The sequence below is a fragment of the Pholis gunnellus genome, assembly GCF_910591455.1.
Source record: "Pholis gunnellus genome assembly, chromosome: 7".
Classification (NCBI taxonomy): domain Eukaryota; kingdom Metazoa; phylum Chordata; class Actinopteri; order Perciformes; family Pholidae; genus Pholis; species Pholis gunnellus.
Genome location: NC_136533.1, coordinates 25,429,572 through 25,445,118, shown reverse-complemented (window position 1 = coordinate 25,445,118; position 15,547 = coordinate 25,429,572). Strand labels below are relative to the sequence as shown.

The following is a 15,547-nucleotide window of genomic DNA, read 5'->3' as shown; positions in this document are numbered from 1 at the left end:
CAGTTGTACAGTTTGGACAAACTTGGGGTGCAGAAAGTTCTAAGGCATCAGTTCCTTGATGTATTACAGCTAAGATGCTTCACAGATAGAGCTACGTGAGCGACTAGCAAAAATGTAATGATGTGCCAGTAGTTAGCAGATGAGGCTGTGATGATGAAGAATGAGCACGTTAGTGATTCTGCCTGCAGCTTTATATAGCAGCTATGTACAGCAGCCACCAACACTGAGGTCAGCCGTGCTGCACATGTACACACTCACAAACAAAACACAAAGTGCTTCAGACTAGATACTACATTATGAACAAACACAATGCTCATGTGTCACACCTGCAGTAACTGCTCTGTGAAGACAGGGAGATATTTAGTGAGTGAGGGGGCTCAGTGAGGAGTCGGTGGGCTTGCACACTGCTTACATGATCTTCTCTGTGATACATGGTTGCTGGGGGTGCAGGAACATATGGGACTCATCTGTACTGCTCTGTTCTACACCATCCTAATCCTGTTTAAGAGCATTGCATTCATCTCTATGTATTATCTGATTCTTTCTGTTCTGTACGCTGGTCAGTCCAGTTCACTCCTGCTCTCATTTCCGCTGTAATCTATTTTGCCCTGAGAGTGAGGGTAATGAACCAGAATACACATGACTTCCAGTCAGTGGCCATCATGAGAGCATGAGGGAAACGGTTCACTTGAACTTTAAAAACACCCCACCACTATAATGTGTACAATGAATTAGAGTCATGAAGAGTATGTCAGGTGGGAAAAATGTAGAAGTACAAAGTTGGCTAACTCTGAACACCAGACTCCCAGACAGACACCAGTCTTCCCATGACTCAACTAGTGCCTCGCTTAACAGAGTCACAGGAAGAATCCACAAACAATCCATTTCACAACCCGGTCCTGAACTCTACTGTGTGCTTTCAAACAGTTACAACTCTCCCACAGAACGACTGCAGCAAAGGGCACGTCCAGACATGACTGTGTCTATGCTATACTCCTCAGTGCAATGATCCTTGGGGTTTCATTTCTCATCTAAAGACCCTTAGTCATTTCACATGGTTACTAATGACAGACGTATGAAACACACTACCACCTTGATGAACAAACACACATGACGAGTGCACACCTTTTACCATCGAGGCCTGAAGGAGAGCTCGTAGGCTATTGTTGTCACATACATACACACTCAACCCTGTGATCATCCAGTTTGACTACATTCTTGTGATGTTAGTGGCAGAGCAGCTCGATTATGGTAATCAGCAGTGGAACGACTCTCCTAAAAGCACCGACAGCTAAGGTCTATGCGATCAGGACATCTGCATTTATGCTTTGTAGTCGCCGATCTCTGATAATGTTACACTGTGAACAACCAATCAGGGTTTAGATTGACAGGACAGTGGCAGCACCGCTAACGGCTAACGGACGAAGGGTCCAGTAAGATGCGTTCAGGCTCTGTTAAGCCTGGGCGATGGTAAATTATAACATTATGATGTCTTCATGTAATCTTGTAAAATGTATGTTTTGGTAAGAAACACGATAAATGACTATAACAAAGTTAAAGGAAAACATTACAAAATATTTGATGGTTTACTGACTTCACAGTGGTTGAAATGATTTTTGGGACGGTGGCAAAAAAAAAGAGACCAGCTGCTTTAATCAAACAACAAAGGGATCTGTATCTGTTAATATGGATCATCAATGATCAATAATTAGTATCAGCGGCAAAATAAAACAGGATCAAGGATCTCTAAAAGTTCTATTTTCTCCCTTTTTTCTTTTGTGCTGATCCGATCTGTGGGTTTTATTGTCCGTTGCACCTCTAGTAAAAAAGAAACAGAAAGAGAAAGAGGTACAGCCAACATGAAGAAGAGGACACTATCTCGAGGTAGCTCACTAGTATTACTGATCATCAGACCCACTTGATGGAGACACACAGGGAAACCCAACTGGCCTCATGTCAGCGATGGCAGCCAGTGGAGAAGCTCCAGAGAAGCTCTATTAAAGATAATGTACGGTGGCCCTGAGAGCTCAACACACTGCAACATATGAGACAGACAAAACACAAGCCGATGAATGAAACATCTTCACCCGCTTAGCAACACAACAAAATGGAGACATGGTGATGCGCTCGTCTCACCCATGAAGCTTCCGGGGCCTCTGGGCTACTTGCAGCATTTCTGTGTTTAATGTGTTTTGTGTATTTGCTTAAAACATAAGCGAGGCTAACTTAGCATGGGAATGTTTTTTAATACTACGTGTGGACTGAACTCATTGAAATCAATGAGGCACTGTGTTTTTTCATGCAGGGCTGATGTCGGTCTGTATGCAAGACTTACTCTAATGACATGTTGTCTCTTTAACAATTTTAATTATTACAAAAAATTACCCCAAGATGAGTCTATAAAGTGTGAGAAAACAGTGAGGACTGACCATCACAGACAGGGTGACCGCTTCAAAGGTGCTATATAAATACAACTTAATGAGTTGATTGATTGAAGTGAAAGAGTGAAGGGTTTTAGTCAGAAACTTAGCATGCAGCATGAAGTAAGAGTTTGCAGTATGAATATAGATTATTCTTGTGTTGTGTAACGACTAATCAGACACTACGGTCAACAGACAGCATGCTACTTCGTACTCTGTCTCTGTTCTTATTGACAGTGTAACTGCACTGTCCTGCTAATGCTAAATACTATAGCTTCCCCAAAGCACCATGGGAATATATTCATGAGCTTTGTTGACTTACTCTGATCCTTTTCTCTTCATGAATGAAAATCTGGTCTGAGACTGTAGATGCTATTCATTAAACTCAATCAATGAATCCAGTTTGATACTACTCACTGAGATGTATGACACAGTTGGAATTTGCATGTTGAAGATTCTTGCAATATTACGGTGGATTCACCCATCACTGCTTTCCTACTTCTAACACAAAGGGAGCTTTTAGGGTAGCGAGGCAGTGAACCAGCAACGGTTGAGATCTATGAGGAGAAAATGTTCCATCTGCAGTTTGTTTTCTAACTCGCCTGACAGGAACAGAAGGTTGGGAACCTGCTCATCATATATCAACAGAAAGCTGTCATTGTTTTGCAAAGTGGGAAACCTTGACATTTGAAATTCCAGCATCACCAAAACCTCCACAAGGGTCAATTGTTGGGACAGCCTGTGAGAACAGAAAACGCCAGAATGCTTGTGAACCTGTACTATTGAGAAGAAGGGTAAAACATTAACACAGACAAACACACACACACACACACGCACACACACACACACACACAGCAAGGGTGTGTGAGTTTACTGTTCCTCCTCATTTGGCTTAGCCTGTTTGGATTAGTGTCACCAGCTAGAGGCCAGACCTAAGCCCCCCAGGCCCTCCTGTCACACAGGGTAAATACAACTGTGTGTGTGTGTGTGTGTGTGTGTGTGTGTGTGTGTGTGTGTGTGTGTGTGTGGCCAAGCCAACAAGAAACACCAGATTCTTCATCAATTAACATCAATGCACAGGACCACTGGCGTTTAAGACAAGCTGTTCTGTGTTCTCTCCTTTAGCTCTCTCTCTTTTCACCACTTTGCCATCTTGGTAGTGAAGCAACTGGTGTCAGTGTGAACAATACATCTTGAGTTAGACAACATTTTGGTTTGCTAAATCCTCCAGCTGATCTATGTGAACAAATTCAAACCTAAGCTGTTCACAGACAGGCTGCACAATTAATCACATATTAATAAGATCACAATGATGGACTGCGATATTGATGTTTAAAATGTGCTCGGCTCATGAAAAACTCTGCTGCATATCAAATCAAGCGCTTCCTCAACTAACAGCCAGCCACCAGCGGGGAGATGAAGGAGGACCTTACTTTAGGTCTGATTTTGATGCAGAGATTTGTTCATTAGCAGGAAGGAAGCACAACATAACGCTGCTCTGTCGCCTGGTTTAGCCTTCGTTCGCTGATCATAGTGAAGCTCCTGGGAACGCTCCCCGTGCGTCACATGTTCAATGCAGCCTGGGTGTTCAACAGTACTGAAGAGCAGCATCACATATCAGCTACGACAGCTTCATTTCACTTCTACTGGTGCACACTGCACAGACCCCTTTTCTGTTACTGAACATGGTGACCTGACTTTGTGGGCGGGGCCTAGATAGAGGCAGGATCATTCTCTGAACACGTTAGTTAACGCTGGCTGGCAAGTTTTGATGGCTTGTTTTTAATAATGGCTGACGAAAACCCTTTCTCTAAATATTACAGCAAGGCTGCAACTAATGATTCTTTTCATTGTTGAGTTTCATGATTAATAGATATTTGCATGGTTTATAAAATGTCAGAAAATGGTAAAGAAATGTCGATCAGTGTTTCCCAAAGTCGAAATGTTCTCTAACTGGACCTCGTCCAATTTGAATGAAATACCCCTGGACTAAACTATTAGAAAGATGGAGAGAAATAATGCTAATAGACTAAACCAGAGGTATTCAATTCAAATCCAAGAGGTCCAGTGAGAGACGTTCCTCATGCAAAGGTCCAGAACATCACAGTAATGTCAAACTTGTTCTATGATTTAGTCCCTCATATATTGAAGTAGCCAACAGTTGTGTCAACGTTTTTATAGTCAACAACTGATTATCAAATCAAATAAAGAAAGTTCACTTTAACAATATTTACCATCAGTTTTTAAATAGAACTGGATGAATTTGAAATAATACATGATCTAATAATAAATAAATGTTCTTCTCTTGTTTCAAGTAAAATAAGGGACGCATTTAGGAATAAATCAAATAATTTGAAAAATGTGACTCTTAAAATATCGTACTTGTTCTGAATTGTACTGCAGCGTTAAATTCAGTTCATTCAGGTGTGAAGTGATGTCAACCAACAAAGCCACGATATCCATATTATTCTCATCTTGTAAAAAGAGAAATTTGTGTGCAGGGTATATATATATATATCTGTTAACATCTTTGTTGGTCAGTGAATTAATGTGTTATGATTTTGATCATATTGGGCACTTAGATTGTTTATTATCTGTGACTTCATTTCAGATGTGAGTGGGTATGTTTGTTCAAAAGATTTGTATTTTGTTTCGTAGTGACTCTTCACATTTTCACATTACCTCTTTAAATAATCCTCGCAGCCTCTGAACACAGGAGACATCCTGGTTATGAACTGTCCGTGGTGAGAATGAACATTTAAGAGTCTGTCCATTCTTGGTTAAAGACTCTGGTCTCTGGTCTCTCTGGTCTCACTGTCCACTTTTCTCTTTTTGGAGAACGTCATGTGAAATAACTTCTCTGACTCACGTACTTCTCCTGTTGGCTCTCTCTCCATCTCTCCCGTGTGTGTGTGTGTGTGTCTCTAACTCGAGTCACAGTGCTAATCAGAATACACATATTTGATTGTCTGAGTAGCATCACATGAGATATATCAGTTGTAGATCCGGGGTCCGGGTCCAGATATAACTGCATCTGGGTCCGGACAGCAGACCACCTATTAGTGACCCCTGAACCCTGAAGGGTTTTCACAAAGAAGGGATCCTCAGAAGAAAATGTTCTGTGTAGAACATCAGCCCTTCAAGAAGAACCTGTTTGGAACCCTTCTTTCTAAGAACGTCACAACAAAACAATAAAAACTAAAATTGCTTTTTATTCCCTCCTGTTGCACCCGGTTTCTTTCTTTCCCCTTTCCAACTGTTCAAGAATAAATTCATTCCGAGCAACACAAGTTTTGTCTTTCCAAAACAGATGCAGATTTGTTGAATGAGACAATTCAATTTCTGGAATAATTAGCTACTTAACCAAGTTCTGTCACACCAAATTGGCTTTATTGCTAAAGCTCTAGAGCAGTGGTCCCCAAACTACGGCCCGCGGGCCGGATACGGCCCGCCTCCACATTTGGTCCGGCCCCCTGAACAATACCAGAGACGCATTATGATTTTTTTTCAGTCTGCACAATTAATCGAATTTTAATCGCGATCACGATTTTGGCTGCCACGATTAAATGAGCATGATCGTCTGCGATATTGACGTTTAAAATACGTGCTCTGCTACATATCAAATCAAACGCTTCCTGAATCAACCAACCACCAGGGGGCGAACGAGATGAGAGCTGTCATGCGCGCACCCTGTAGAAGTAGAAGAGTAGAAGAAGTAGAAGAGCAGAGAGATGGGAGCTTGAAGGACGAGTACTTGTGCTTAATTTATTTACACGCCGGCATGTCATGTCTGTCACTACATGGTCGCGCGTTTTCAATTCCCCTGCTCTCTGTGTCGCGCACGGCGGTGTTCCGCCCCGATCCGCGTGCACGATGCAACAGTCGCTCACCTGCGAGTAGCACGCACGTAGCACCCCTTGAAGTGGTAATTGGACTTGAGCGGGGCTCCTTGGCTCTATAGCGCCCCCTATTCACCTCTAGCCTTTAAACCAGGCATGGGCAAACTACGGCCCGTTGGGCTTTTTAATCCGGCCTGTCAAATATTGGTACAAAATTGTCCAAATTATAGTAAAGACCGCATTCATTTTGCCTTTTTCCTGCAATACCCGGTGTTTCAGTTGATCTCACTAGATGGTGCACTCCAGACACAATTGACATTTGCTGAGGTCTGTTCTCTCTAGATGACGCCCACACCCGCATTCACTACTTGATTGATTCTTGGCAGTCACGACTGTACTTCCCTGGTTCTTCACACCCCTATCACGTGACCCGTACCCGGAAGCTCACCAACCACAACAGCCTTGTTTACCGATCGACTACCAGGTTAATTCAACATGGACAACTGATTACAGGTGTTACTGACCGTGTTGTCTTTACTAGCAGCTGTTGTCCAGTTAAAGTCTGCATTATTACAGAGGAAGCAGCTGTTATTGGAGCGATTAGTGAGTAGCGTGTCCCGCGGCGTTATCAGACCTACGGAGCGACCGTCTGAAGTCACGGTTAGCGGCTTTAGGGAGGGTGATGGACACAAAACGGAGGACTTTCCTGACCTTATTAATGCTTATTTTGTTCTGCACAACTATTGTGAAGTCTGCAGATAAAAGGACAGATAAGAAGGACAGATAAGACACCAGCAGAGCTAGAGTGAAAACAGACAACAACGAAACCAAGGAAACGAGTGAGAGACGTGTGTTGACCACTCATGGACCAATAATCTAGTAAATCTTTATGTGTAAGTGTTCATTTTAAAGTGAATTTGATGTGCAGAGATAGAGCATAGATAGAGCAAGACCTGCAGCGCTGTAACTAACGTTGAGTCTGAAAAATAAAACTTCTTAAACTTTCCACTAAATGTGTCTGTTTGAGTTCATAGAGGAAGATTTTAGAGAAGATCTTAAGTATCAAACACGACCTTTCATTATTAAAGACTATATTACTAGGGTTGGGTACCGAAACCCGGTGCCAATATGGCACCGGTACCTATATGACTGGTACCTACCGGACCGAAACGCAACGCAGATTTCGGTGCTTCTTTTCGGTGCCTGAGCCGATTGAAATACTTCTTTTAACACTACTCTGATGACTCCGTCCTGGCAGCAGGTAACGATAGCTACCGTTTGTATAGCTACAGCAGCTAGCTAGCCATCAACCTTTTAACAGAGAAAATGCCAAAAGGTAAACGGTCAAAAGTGTGGCTGTTTTTATTTTGAAAGTCCGTTGCTCACTGGCAGCGGTGGAGGAATGGAGACTACTGGACATCGCTGCGGTAAAGTCAGCAGACACTCAGGTCTCCGTGGTCAACTCAGCAGACACTTAGATGTTAGTGACCTATACGCTGAAATTCACGGTAAACGCATTCAAACGGCACAGATCGGGAGCGAGCGAAGGACTTTGAAAGTTAGCAGAAAGATTTAACGTGAGAGAACATCCGGTTTCTTCAGAGGAACATCCGGTTTTCAGAATAAGATGCCAACAAAGTATGAATTAAATTCACATTAAGTATAAAACATGCTACCTGCATCTCGTGAGTTAAAGGGAAAATACACCTACATTGTGCGTAAGTGTGTCTTTATTCTTTGATCGCTGGGTAACCATCATCACCTCTGAGTTACAGCATCATATTGATGAACAGTAGAGCTGCATTCACATGCTCTGTCATGAAGACGACACACATTTAGATGAAACGTGCTGAAACATTGTATTCCTGTTGCACAGCAGTGGAACGTTTCACATGAAGTCACACACTGAGCACAGATAGTGAAGAGATATAACTGCTACTGTGTAAAGGGAATACTGCTGTTAAAAAGCACCTTATTTGTTTAAAGTGTTTGCAAACCAAATGTTATTGCACTTTTGTTCATATAGCAGTACTTTTAAAATAAAAGTGCACAATACACTACCTTTGAATTAATTATTGAACTTTGCCATAACAATGAGATTAATCGCAAAAAATCCATGCGATTAAAATTGTAATCGTTGCCCAGCACTAATATGTATAGTATACTTTAAACAGTTAAAAATATTGTTAAATTTGACTTGGCAATAAAAAAAGTATCGGTTCAGGCACCGTTTAGGCACCGGTATCGTTTTAAAAGTATCGTTTTAGCACTGGTATTGGAAAAAACCCAAGCGATACCCATCCCTATATATTACTCTGTTGTATTTTGTTTAGCTAAGCAACCAATCTACTTCCTGTTTACATCGACCCACGTGCCCAGTGTACGCGAATAGTCACGTGATATTCGTTTTCAGGCGTTTTAGTGTGGAGGGAGATCATTACAAAAACGATGCTGAAACGCCGTGTGGACGGAGATCGTCCAACTCCCTTAAACTGGATGAGTTTTATGCTTCACTAAGCGAAGTTAAGTTTCCAAACATCAGGAGGATGGCACAGAGGATGCTGGTGTTGTTTGGCTCTACCTAGGTGTGTGAGCAGACGTTCAGCGTGATGAACATCAACAAATCACATCAGATCCCAGTTAACTGATGAACACCTCACATCTGTCCTGAGAATTGCCACAACCAAACTGACACCAAACTTTGATGCACTGGCAAAAAAGGGTGACCAACAACACTGTTCCCACTGAAATTAAATGCAAGTTTTCTTTACTTTTTAGGTAATGGCTTTTACTTGTAATTTAGATTAGTTCACACAAACTCTCCATCCATCTGCTACTGGCCCGGCCCGTCTGTCACATTTTAAAACTCAATGTGGCCCCTGAGCCAAAAAGTTTGCCCACCCCTGCTTTAAACCCATTTTTGACATCCTTGGTATACTCCAAAACTCACGAAATGTGGTAGAAATCACAACCTGTGAACACTGCCAGAAGATAAGTGATAAAGAAGTGAACTGCACGCTTATATTGAGTTTTGAACATAGCGCCACCAACTGACAACAGAAAGTCAGCCTCATGTGATGAAGATCATCCGATTTACATGAAATTGACATGGTGTGGTCCACACATGATATACAGCAACATGACATGTAATTAGTGTTTCCAGCACCACACACCCAACTGTGTCCAACCGACATCCAGCCAGTACCCCGGCGTGCACAAGGGCCGAGGGCTCGTTCATGGCTGCTTGCAGCTTCAATATTTTACTTGAGGCATTTTGTAAAATACTGTCATCCTTATCAGCATAACATATGTTTAAGAATCAACATGCCTTTGCCTAAGCAAAGAGTAAAGATTCAATCATTTCTGACCTTTACAACGCTGAAGAAACCTTTGAGCCTTTGAAGCTCCTGAACTATATGGCGGGGTGAGTCCAGTATAGAATATTCCAGCCAGGCTTTTAACCTGCATCTTTCCACAGAAATGTTAACTTGGTTAAGTTGGGGTCCTCCTCCTCAGGTCTCACATAGCCAGACCTATCTCCACAGCGCTAAAGAAAAGTCTGGGTCCACACGTTATCATTTTGCTACAGGGAACAAAAACTCTGGCTTGTTTGTATCTCTTTAAACCAATCACAGTCCTGTTAAGCGGCGTTAAGCAAAGGATGCAGTGACAGTGGGGAGGATGCTGAGATACGTGGCCCATACGTGGCCCATGGCAGTCTTAACCCACAGTCTTCATCCAGTGATAGGGGCCTCACACCAGACGGGGAAAAAGAAGGTTAAAGAGGTCAAGAAATCCAGACTTCTCTGTCCCCAGCATGGGTAAAGCTAAACAAATTACTTGGTCATACACATTTCCCAAAGGACAATATAGCATCATTTTGTTTGACCCTCCCTGTCTTGTCAATGTGAAGTCTGCTCATCATGTTTTATTCTCTAGTTCACCCTGATGGCTTCATCTGAGTTATTTTATTGTTTTTAACTTGACAAATCTCCTCCAGACCCACATAAGACATGATACAACCATCTTCAGTGGCTGAGAGGTACTCATCATGACAAGATATCTGACCTTTATGTGTCAAATTGGTGAAATGCTGCTTTAAGCCAATACAGTTTTTCTGAATAAAGGCCACCTTCGTCATCAACAGGCCAATCTCCCCACAACCTGATGAATTCCCTATTCTCCAATTCACATGAAGGTGCAAGATCTAAGTGGGCGTCAGAAGAACAGAAGAGATTTGACCATGAACTGCATGCAAAATTAAAAACAATGGGAAATGCCAGTGCCATATCCTACTGGAACCATGAACTGTTTGTGCTCTGCCAGCTGAGGCAGGTGGAGCTCCAAAACTTTGGCCAGGAGCCTCGTCTGTGATGGCATCCTCATCAACCTCCATCCAAATTCAGTCTAAAAAGAACGACTTGTAACCAACCGAAAAAATACTAAACACAAGCTTGCAGGGTGGAAAAAACTTCTGTCTCTAGAAGACTCACCAAGCATGTAGAGCAGCACAAAGAGGCCAGCACCGTGGCTACAGGAGACTCCAGTTACAGAGTCACAGCCTGCTAAACTAGCTATAGAGAAGACAGGCAGCTCACATTACAGGATTATGTTACAGTGACATAGGATAGCTGTGTGTGTGTGTTTGTGTGTGTGTCTTTTAATGGTTCTCAGGTAAATGTCATCAAGAAGCAGGTGCACAGACGTTACACACCCCCCCCCCCCCCCCCCCCCCCCCCCACACACACACACACACACACACACACACACACACACACGCAACTACCCAACTACATCCAGTCCCTCACACTTAATTTTGATCTCAACCACACAAATGAAAATCTGTCCACAGTCAGTCAGACATATATAAACACCTTTCTAACTATCTATTAAGATAATTTACATTACCATTTACAGTATAGTAATCTCTGGTGCAACAACCATTACAAGAGAATACAAACTTTTCAAATCTTTATTTTCTTTGCAGCTTTTGGTCGACATTCAATGTATCCTAATTTTATGTAGTGGAAATCCAGCTGCCTCTGACCTCATTCCCATTCCCATCCCTCTTTTCTCAAACTGTCTCTCCATGCTTTCTCTGCTGCCTTCTCTCCCTCATTGCCCTAATATTTCTTTCCTCTCTCATGGCTGCTCTGTTAGACATCGTTTCTGACAAGTCAAACAGGGACAGATTTCACAACAGCGATGCTCACATGCCCCACTTTCTAAAGGAAGGGAAATGTGTGTGTATGCAAAGCGGAGAATACCAACTTCTTAAACGATGGCATGTCATGGAAAAAGTGACTATGTATACTGCATTGCTTGTTGCCAGCTTCAAAACATGAACATTGGTATTCCAGGATTGGCCCCAACCTTTAAAAGCACATACTTGATTTACTGGACATTATTTACCAACTGGGATGTGTATTAATATGTTGGCTCTGAACCTAAAGAACTACATTATGTAACGCTCTCACAATCACTCACTGTTTTTCTCAGAGAACAGAATAAGAGCAGATGGAAACAAAATCAAATAACACAAGCTTTTAGCCTCCACTCGTCTTCTAATTCCCCCTTTTTCCATCCTTATTTGCCATTTTAGCGCTTCCTGTCCACACCCCTACTAACCCTTTCTTTTCTCTCACATTCAATCCTGGACTAAGATCATCATCCCTTTTAGATTTGATTTTGGTTTAGAACCCTTGGTTTTAGTTGTTGTGTCACAGATCAGTCAATCAGTGTGGATGTGTTAATGGAGGTCCTCTACAGTCCATTCTGAAAATAGTTTGAAGTTCATGACAAGCAGGCAAAAAGAGATGCCTGAGTAAAGAATGGTGATTCATTATAGTCACATAAGTCACCTATATCTTGGGTTGCTGTGGTGTGGACTGTTAAATAATCAAAGAAATGTCTGAAAACAAAAGAAGTTTAAAAACCTGAGCCACTGCCTTACTTTTTCTCTATTCTTATCTCTACAGAAATCCAACGGTGGCCAACAAGCACTGTTTTATTATCTATCTCTCTCAAATAGAAATATGACTATAACCTGTGTAACATCTAAGATCTTCTTTTCTCTACCACCCGTTCTCATTTCCTTTCCCCTCCCTTTCTCTCCCTTGACAGCAAACCAAAGATAACCTCTAATAAACTACAGTCCTTTAATTTTATTTCTCTGCCATCTTTCCTTCCATTCCCACAGAAAGTTTGAGATTATTCCTTGTAGATGCCTTTGTCTTCCTCTCACCTCTCTTTTAAAGACATTCTTCCACCTACATAGATGACCTCCAGTGAACTACAGTAGAGGTGTGATTAGTAGACGTAGTTATGACGACAGAGCGGCGAACTACAGCAGAGGTGTGATTAGTAGACGTAGTTATGACGACAGAGCGGCGAACTACAGCAGAGGTGTGATTAGTAGCCGTAGTTATGACGACAGAGCGGCGAACTACAGCAGAGGTGTGATTAGTAGCCGTAGTTATGACGACAGAGCGGCGAACTACAGCAGAGGTGTGATTAGTAGCCGTAGTTATGACGACAGAGCGGCGAACTACAGCAGAGGTGTGATTAGTAGCCGTAGTTATGACAGAGCAGCGAACTACAGCAGAGGTGTGATTAGTAGCCGTAGTTATGACGACAGAGCAGCGAACTACAGCAGAGGTGTGATTAGTAGTCGTAGTTATAATGATAGAGCAGACAGAGATAGACAGCTCTAAAACATACTCCAAACTAAGCTAATAACATTGTTTGATAACTTCTACGACAATACATTTGTTATAAATGTAGAGCATTTATTCATCGCCACTTCACCTCAGCTCCTGTTTCTATTCCCTCTGTTGGTTAGAAGTGCTAATGCCACCCAAGAGCCAACCAAAGCAGCGTTATCAATTCACTGTCGTCAGTTCAATGACGCCTTTCAACTCACTCCCTTTTAAATGAGATTTGCAATAGAAAAGAGGCCCCAGCCCGCTGTATTTAGAGGCAAGAGGCTCCTTCAGCTCTCTCAAGTCGCCTGTCTGTGATGTCTGTGCATGTGCGCATACACGTCTGTCTGTTCATGAACACTATCTCCAGGATTAGATGCAGCAGATGCTTCAGCAGAGGGGAGCCACACATCAGCCTTGATATTCCCCCATTAGCATATCAGCGTCCCCTCTTTCTCTCCCTCCCCCCTTTACTCATGCTGTCACAAATTGATGATCTGCAATTACACAGCATGTGTCAGTGCAACTAAACATCATTTAATAGCTGCAAGCTGACAGTACATGACTGAGAAGAACCAGTGCCACAACTAAAGCACCATGTTTTCTAGCATGTCGCTTGTACACAAGACACATTTTCTGTCATGTGGAAAAAGTCCAGCCTATGAAATAAAAGTGCATAATAAATACCACACACCTGCCCTGTATATTCTACAGTACATGACTGTTACATTGATAACATCAGCAAGTTGAGATCCTTGAGATATGGTGCTACCACATCACTGCACCATGAATATAGTAGCACAGTATTAGCATTAGTAGCCTCTGTTGTATTTCATGAGCAGCTACAGAGGATGAAAGGTATGCTAATGTCACAGTCCAGATATACATATTTAAGGTTTATGACGCTATCATGGTTTGTCCTCAGGGAACATGAAATATGAAATCACTTTTAATGTGTTTTAAAAAATGAGCAGAATGTTAAAAACGAACCAGCCGCACAGTACTCCCTCAAAGTCCCTTACATCCAGTTGTATGGACTTGTCTATGAAGTTCATAGTGAACTTATCTGCGATAGTCTCTCTATGACAGACAGGTGAAGTCTCACTGGAGACGATACATGACAGGTTACCACAGTAATCAGATGCGTGCAGTTCTATTACTTACGGTGCGACTCCGCTGAGGCTTTATCCAACTAAATCCTTTAATTTAGTTTTCTGCAGACACTTGGAGTTAACACGCACACACACACTCACTCACTCACGCACATAAAACACACACACATGAAAGGCGCTCTGAACGGTGGCGGACCGTACAGTGTGGAGCTCTCTGTGCGCTGTAGTGAAGCGCGAGCTTCCTCAACTATCACCTGCCATGTGATAGGCACGGTGCCTTCAGGAGCCCCTCGTAATATCTCACATCTGCCTGACCCATTCATACCGGACCTTTTTGTTATAATAATGTATATCGGTGAATGAAAACAGGTGCCACGCTAAGTAGGTTATCTCTGTTACTATTACATTATGCAAACACAAATATCTGTTATAGGCCTATTACTTGTTATAATAAGTGTTTGTCTATGTGCTACTGGTCCAACAAACAGTTACGTTAATCAGTTATACATATTGGCAAGTCATATGCAAATGATACACAAAACTATAAACTATGGCTACTATTGACAATCCAAACTATTGGTATTCTGACTAAGTCTTAAACGTTTCGTGTTGGCAACACAGACCTCACAGACAACCCAATTATTTCCCCATATTAATGTGCATTAATGTTGCAACATTAACTGTACCAAAATATATACTAAATAATATCTCCAACGGTACATGAATGAAGCAAAATAGAAGCAGGAGGTAATGAGAATAATTTGGATAATTTGAATTGAGGGACATTAAACTCAATACTCCTCCAAAAGGTTATTCAGGTAACAACCGCCCATATGTTCAGGCAGTAGAGGGCGAGTGACCCTTCAACATACCAAATAAATGAAAATAAAGAATTTACAACCACACTTTCACATCATTGTTGTTACATCCTTTGTAGTTGTAATACGACTCAACGCTGCCATCTAGTGGCACAGTGTATGTTTGCAATAGAAATGTCCGTCTCCTTTGACTTGGCATTTGTTCCTGATGAAATAATTTCTATATGTCTGGCTAGAGTGATTCATGTAAAAAGTATGTGAGAATAAGAATATGGGGCTACAGTAGTGCAGATAAAACTGACTGTAGGAGGAGCAGCGGTATTTTGGTATCTTATGGGTTGGAATCAGAGACGCACCAATACTGACATCATATATCAGTCCAATATTGACTCAAACAGCTCGGTTATCAGTGACAATGGGCCGATCTGGTATCAGATACCATTATTTTAATAAATTACAATTCAGTACATTTAAATCTATGAATTTATTGCTACATTTTGTTTTCATTCATAATTTGTCATTTAATCACAATAATAATAGAATGGTAATGCACCTAAGAAATACAATGTACTTAAATCATACATATGTATGCAGTGTAAAGTGATTATTATATTTTGACCATGAGTCACCATAAATTATATGGATTATAACCCACTA

The 15,547-nt window shown here is 41.8% G+C and overlaps 1 protein-coding gene across 3 annotated transcripts in view; it reads right to left on the bottom strand.

Moving 5' to 3' along the window:
* ppfibp2b (PPFIA binding protein 2b) overlaps window positions 1–14,249 on the bottom strand; it is an 81,389-nt gene extending 67,140 nt beyond the window's left edge. For all 3 annotated transcript variants that reach the window (XM_079162372.1, XM_079162370.1, XM_079162371.1), the window contains exon 1: window positions 14,125–14,249. The gene's annotated coding sequence lies outside the window, so the exon portion shown is untranslated. The remainder of the gene's footprint in view (window positions 1–14,124) is intronic.
* Between the last annotated feature and the right edge of the window lie 1,298 nt (window positions 14,250–15,547).